The sequence below is a fragment of the Lytechinus variegatus genome, chromosome 8 (assembly GCF_018143015.1).
Source record: "Lytechinus variegatus isolate NC3 chromosome 8, Lvar_3.0, whole genome shotgun sequence".
NCBI classification, from domain to species: domain Eukaryota; kingdom Metazoa; phylum Echinodermata; class Echinoidea; order Temnopleuroida; family Toxopneustidae; genus Lytechinus; species Lytechinus variegatus.
In genome coordinates, this window is record NC_054747.1 from 23,087,540 (window position 1) to 23,094,422 (window position 6,883).

Genomic DNA, 6,883 nt, shown 5'->3' on the forward strand with positions numbered 1-6,883 from the left:
TGGTAGCATGCCAATCTTCCAATCTCACATCGTTGGCATCGTTGGCTCGTTGGTAGCATGCCAATCTCACATCGTTGGCATCGTTGGCTCATTGGTAGCATGCATCTCACATCGTTGGCTCGTTGGTAACATGCCAATCTCACATCGTTGGCATCGTTGGCTCGTTGGTAGCATGCCAAACTCACATCGTTGGCATCGTTGGACCTTGCCAATCTCACATCGTTTCCATCGTTGGCTCGTTGGTACTAGCCAATCTCACGTCGTTGGCATCGTTGGCTCATTGGAAGATTGGTATCATGCCAATCTCACATCGTTGGCATCGTTGGCTCGTTAGTAGCATGCCAAACTCAAAACGTTGGCTCGTTGGTATCATGCCAATCTCACATCGTTGGCTCGTTGGTATCATGCCATTCTCACATCGTTGGCATCGTTGGCTCGTTGGTATCATGACAATCTCACAACGTTGGCCTCGTTGGCTCCTTGGCAGTATGCCAATTTCACATCGTTGGCTCGTTGGCAATATGCCAATCTCACATCGTTGGCATCGTTGGCTCGTTGGTATCATGCCAATCTCACAACGTTGGCCTCGTTGGCTCCTTAGCAGTATGCCAATCTCACATCGTTGGTATCGTTGGCTCGTTGGCAGTATGCCAATCTCACATCGTTGGCTCGTTGGTAGCATGTATGCCAATCTCACATCGTTGGCTCGTTGGTAGCATGCCAATCTTCCAATCTCACATCGTTGGCATCGTTGGCTCGTTGGTAGCATGCCAATCTCACATCGTTGGCATCGTTGGCTCGTTGGTATCATGCCAATCTCACATCGTTGGCATCGTTGGCTCGTTGGCAGTATGCCAATCTCACATCGTTGGCATCGTTGGCTCGTTGGTAACATGCCAATCTCACATCGTTGGTACGTTGGCTCGTTGGTAGCATGCCAATCTCACATCGTTGGCTCGTTGGTAGCATGCCAATCTTCCAATCTCACATCGTTGGCATCGTTGGCTCGTTGGTAGCATGCCAATCTCACATCGTTGGCATCGTTGGCTCGTTGGTAACATGCCAATCTCACATCGTTGGCATCGTTGGCTCGTTGGTAGCATGCCAATCTCACATCGTTGGCATCGTTGGCTCGTTGGTAACATGCCAATCTCACATCGTTGGTACGTTGGCTCGTTGGTAGCATGCATCTCACATCGTTGACATCGTTGGTTCGTTGGTAACATGCCAATCTCCAACGTTGGCATCGTTGGCTCGTTGGTAGCATGCCAATCTCACATCGTTGGCATCGTTGGCTCGTTGGTAGCATGCCAATCTCACATCGTTGGTACGTTGGCTCGTTGGTAGCATGCATCTCACATCGTTGACATCGTTGGTTCGTTGGTAACATGCCAATCTCCAACGTTGGCATCGTTGGCTCGTTGGTATCATGACAATCACACATCGTTGGCGTCGTTGGTTCGTTGGTATCATGACAATCTCACAACGTTGGCCTCTGATCGTTGGCTCCTTGGCAGTATGCCAATCTCACATCGTTGGCATCGTTGGCTCGTTGGTAGCATGCCAAACTCACATCGTTGGCTCGTTGGTAGCATGCCAATCTCACATCGTTGGCATCGTTGGCTCGTTGGTAGCATGCCAATCTCACATCGTTGGCATCGTTGGCTCGTTGGTAACATGCCAATCTCACATCGTTGGCATCGTTGGCTCGTTGGTAGCATGCCAATCTCACATCGTTGGCATCGTTGGCTCGTTGGTAGCATGCCAATCTCACATCGTTGGCATCGTTGGCTCGTTGGCAGCATGTCAAACTCACATCGTTGGCTCGTTGGTAGCATGTCAAACTCACATCGTTGGCTCGTTGGTAGCATGCCAATCTCACATCGTTGGCTCGTTGGTAGCATGTCAAACTCACATCGTTGGCTCGTTGGTAGCATGCCAATCTCACATCGTTGGCATCGTTGGCTCGTTGGTAGCATGCCAAACTCACATCGTTGGCTCGTTGGTAGCATGCCAATCTCACATCGTTGGCATCGTTGGCTCGTTGGTAGCATGCCAATCTCACATCGTTGGCATCGTTGGCTCGTTGGTAGCATGCCAATCTCACATCGTTGGCATCGTTGGCTCGTTGGTAGCATGCCAAACTCACAACGTTGGCATCGTTGGCACGTTGGCAGCATGACAATTTCACAACGTTGGCATCGTTGGTTCTTTGGCAGTATATCTATCTCACAACGTTGGCATCGTTGGCTTGTTGGCAGCATTAACAGTCCATAACGTTGGCCTCGTTGGCAGCATGCTACACTCACAGCGTTGGCATCCTTGGCTATTTCGAGACGTTGCTCGTTGGCGCTGGCGCACGTTCACATTGTGCATTGTCGGGTCGCAGGCAGCATGCCCGATGAAGAGGTCTCGTGTATATCGTTGGCTTTATTCATAAACAGGTTGGATTTAAATAATAATAATAATACCAACATACTTATATAGCGCATATCACTGCCAAATGCGTCCCTATATATGCGCTCCATTCTTTACGTTAAAGAAAGATAGGCCTAACTAATTTTAAAAAACATTCTTTTATTACATCGTAGGTCGTTGGTGGGATAAAAAAAACATGCTCTCGTCGCGCGGGGTATTCTGCAGTTGTTCCACAACAAGTTCACAGCAAGCCTAGACTTCTACAAATACAAGGCTTCATTTTTCAGTGCCCGGACACCAAACCCCTCATTGATGTTCCACAGATCCAAAACAAATTTTCCTGAAAATGAATCCCAAATTTTCTGAAATGCATAGACAATTCCTGGAATTTTCCATTTTGATTTTTAATTAAAATCTGGCAATAATAATACAGTGAGCCTAAATTTAGTCCAAGAAGTGACCAAATCAAGAAATTAAACATTTTTTGTTCATCATGTCCTCTTGAAAAATAGAAAAAAGATTACGAAATGACGAGCGCAGAAAATTTTGAGCTTCGACGACGGAGCCTATGTCTGGATCCGGAGAAAGATCTAATGTTAGATCTAAATCTTTGTAAAATATTACATGAATATGAAGGTGTTACTGTAAATTGTCATTTAATCGTAATCATGGGCGGATCCAGGATTTTCCAAAAGGGGAGGCACATTTTCGTGAGGAAAAAATTGACATGCAGGACTTCACTTTCAAAGGGGGGGGATAGGGGCACACTTCTGCATTTCTACATTACAATTTTTAATTTTACTTCTCAAGGGGGGGTCCCCCTTGTAATTTTTGGATTTTCCTGAATTTCCTGGATTTTTTCATTCTGGAAACTTTCCTGGAAAAAGTAAAAATTTCTTGAATTTCGGGAAGAGTGGAAGCACCCCATCCACTTGCACCCTCCAACCACTCTTTCTGTCTTGAGTCTATGCAACATTCATGTACAATGCACACTCAAAATTCAGATCAATTCAGTTATTTGTTTTCATTCTAGACTTAGAAATCTTTTTTTTTTATTCACAAGAGAGCTCAAAAAACTTTTAATTTTGTGCATATTTTTATGAGGCCCTCTGTGACTGATACAGATCTTCATCTCCACACTCTCTTTTTAATCTGTTTTTAATTAGAAAAATTTATAAATTTCAAGAATTCAATATAGTTTTGTGCCAAGGCATTTTTTTTTCATGATGATGAATTCACTGTATAGTCAAAATTGACTGTTCCAAAATATTTAGTATTCATCCAGTCTAGATCAAGAGAAAATTGACACAGGTTACTAACTGCAGACAAGGTTATCACAACCTTGTGATAAAAGTGGTGTTAGCTTAGCACTGCATTTTTTAAAAGTGGTGTTAGACCACATGGATGTTTTTATATCACAACCTTGTAGTATTAGACAAGTGCCCCCCCCCATCATACCACTAGTTGCATGTCCGGACAGGTTGGGTATCTAGACCAAAAATTTCTTTGACTAGGCCAAGTAATTTGAAATGGTTTGGAATTAAAATCAATTCTTTGTAGTTTTTCAAAGAAACTTTAAAGGCCTAATTTAGCATACATGCACATGTAGACCTCTACTCTGTTGATATGTATGGTGTGATAAGTCATTACAAAAGCCAATGATAATACATGCTTAGTTGATGCACCAAACTTATCTAAGTTAGAGCTAAATGTAGATTTTTTTCAAGTTGATTGTGGACAATAAAATAGGCCCTAATTGCTGCTGATTGATCTGTTTTGGATGAGAGGAACTAGTGGATAAGCTGTGTTAGTATGATTGTTTGATTTCCATTATGATAGTAATAAGATGTGATTATATTACATACATGTAGGGCTACATTGTGCAATCAATCTTTCTTGTTTCCTTGAAATCTTCTCCTTTAAATCTTGCATCATGTATCATTCCGCCTGTCTTCTGACCGCATTTTGTGCAATGTTGGATGAGTTCGACTCTCATGAAGTTCCAAATTTAAATTCAGAACTTTCATTGGTGGCAACAGCATAAAATGAGGGTCAATCTCTCACTCTCTACCTCTTGTTTCTTTTATTTCATATTTAGTATACATGTAACAATAATATAGTTGGATCATGTGTTAATTTATATAGTTGTAAAGATGTTGTTTTATTAAGCAAATACATTTTAATGCCAATATGAACTTTATATGGCATTGGATGGGTGAGGAAGTGTCATGGCCGCAGGCACAGACCGAATGAAACTTGTTCTAAGTGTGGCTCCACGTAAAGACTAGCACATACAAAACTTGCTGTCTGAGCGAGGGCTTTCAGTACACAAGGCATGAGTAGGACGACAAGAACACACTTGTCGAAACGTCAAGATTGGGTGGTCCTTTTCAGGATCAACATTTGCCCAAGAAATTTATATGATGACCGTGAAATCTACTACACTATCTCAGATGTTTTTTGCTACACTATTCTTCTTCGCCATGGAAACTTCCAGAAGTTACAACATCTGAGATGGTGAAGAGATTGAAGATTTTTCGTCTAGAAGATGTGCAAAGTATTGGCAGTGCAGAAATGAAATTAATATAAAAAAAAGGGAAGCTACATGCAAACCAACTGGATTACTAAACTCATTTGTCCATGTACTGACACCATGAAAGCATTTAGGGTTATCACTGGTCAGTGATGTTCGAATATGCCTCGTGAGAATTGAACTCACCCAGTACACAACAAAGAGTTTATAGCCAAGTTGGTACTAGGCTAGACAGGAACAACTATTTCTGGGGAATTATTTAACAATTTCTGACACTTTACTAAGTGAGAGAAGCCAACACAGTTCACCAAAAAACAATCAAATACAGATACTAATGCTTTTGGTCTAGTACTGCACTAGGCCTACTTGGGTATTTCACTTTCCTTTGGAATAGTTTTACATCACGGTGGCAACTACAAGGATAACCCTGGCCTGTATCATATATGAAAATAGAATAAAGCATGTTGATCTCGAGAGCAGCGAGGTACATGTATGTAAGGCATTGAAGTGGTATAAAATCCAAAGAACACCATGGTATGTTTTTACAGGGCATAAATGAAAGGGTAGAAATATTAAGAACGCTATGAAAAATTCTGTAGCAATAAGAATATAAGGGGAAACTAGCACTAGCCTTATTCTGGTGACAACTGACAAGACCATTTATCCAATGTAAAATTTTATGATATAAGTAATCTAACGTTATCCTCATTTAGTAAACCTTGTAAGTATTTACTTTCTTTTTTATGTTCTTTTGATCTAAACTGGATAAAGCACTTCATTATTTGGTACAGTCCTGGGTGCAAATTCATTTTATGCATTAGCCCCAAAATAATTGAATTCTTGAAATTATTTTGTTCTTATTAAAAATAAGGTTAGTGGAATTGAATATCTGCATTCTGCACAGCACTTATCTCACTTTCCATCAATTAATAGGCAATATACGTTTCATCTTCAAAATCTTCAAAATTCACAAGATTGATTCAAATTGTCAAAGTTGATTTTACTATTAAATGAACATAATTCCCAATTAAGGTACCAATGATCTTTCTCATAACATGTTTGCGTACATTTTTTGCCTGTACATTTTGCGATGTTTATTTTAACTCACTGCATACCAAATAGATCTGTTAGATGATCTATTTTGTATTATTAATAGATCTAGTAACATTTTTTGCTGTTCATTTTTGTTAATAGGGCCACATTGAAACCACCAATTTGATGATATGGGCCGCCCTGTGGCCTATTTAAATATCAGAAATAAAAAATAAATAAGGACATTAAGGTTAAGGTCCCACTCAGTCAAACTCAAACAGTCAAACTAAAGACAAGCACAAAGATATGCTCAAATCATTCATGTTTTTGAGTGCTCTGGTAAAAAATCAAATTCAGCTAAATTAACAACGGCACAAAATCTACAATAAGAATTTAGGATATGAAACTAATATTTATGGCAACACATGACATACCGGTACATCTCACCTCTCGCTCTCCAAACGACCCGTGGGGGACCAGCAAAGCCTTACATCCAGCCCGACAGTTCCGGGGAAAATTAGTGCACCGTCCCGCTCGCTACAGGAGCAGTGAGCATTTACGGCGTGCGACGAACTCGGTTGCCATTTTTCAAATCAACGATATTCACGTATTTTGTTATGAGATCGTACAAATTTGATAAATTTAGGTGGTCGCTAATATATTGATATGAACATGCAGCGTTAAAATAAATTTCTAACGTCAATTTTCGATATAATTATAAAAAGTGATCCAAAATTTTGCACGCATTTCCAATGGTAGCAGTCGACAAAAAGGCCCGGTTGGAACTATTCGAGATCCTTCAAATTTGACCTTTGACCCCTGTTGTCGCAACCTTGTTTATATAGGGCCTTGAGGAGACTGGCCTGGACTCTGGAGGGCCGAGGGAGGGCTGGCGCTTGG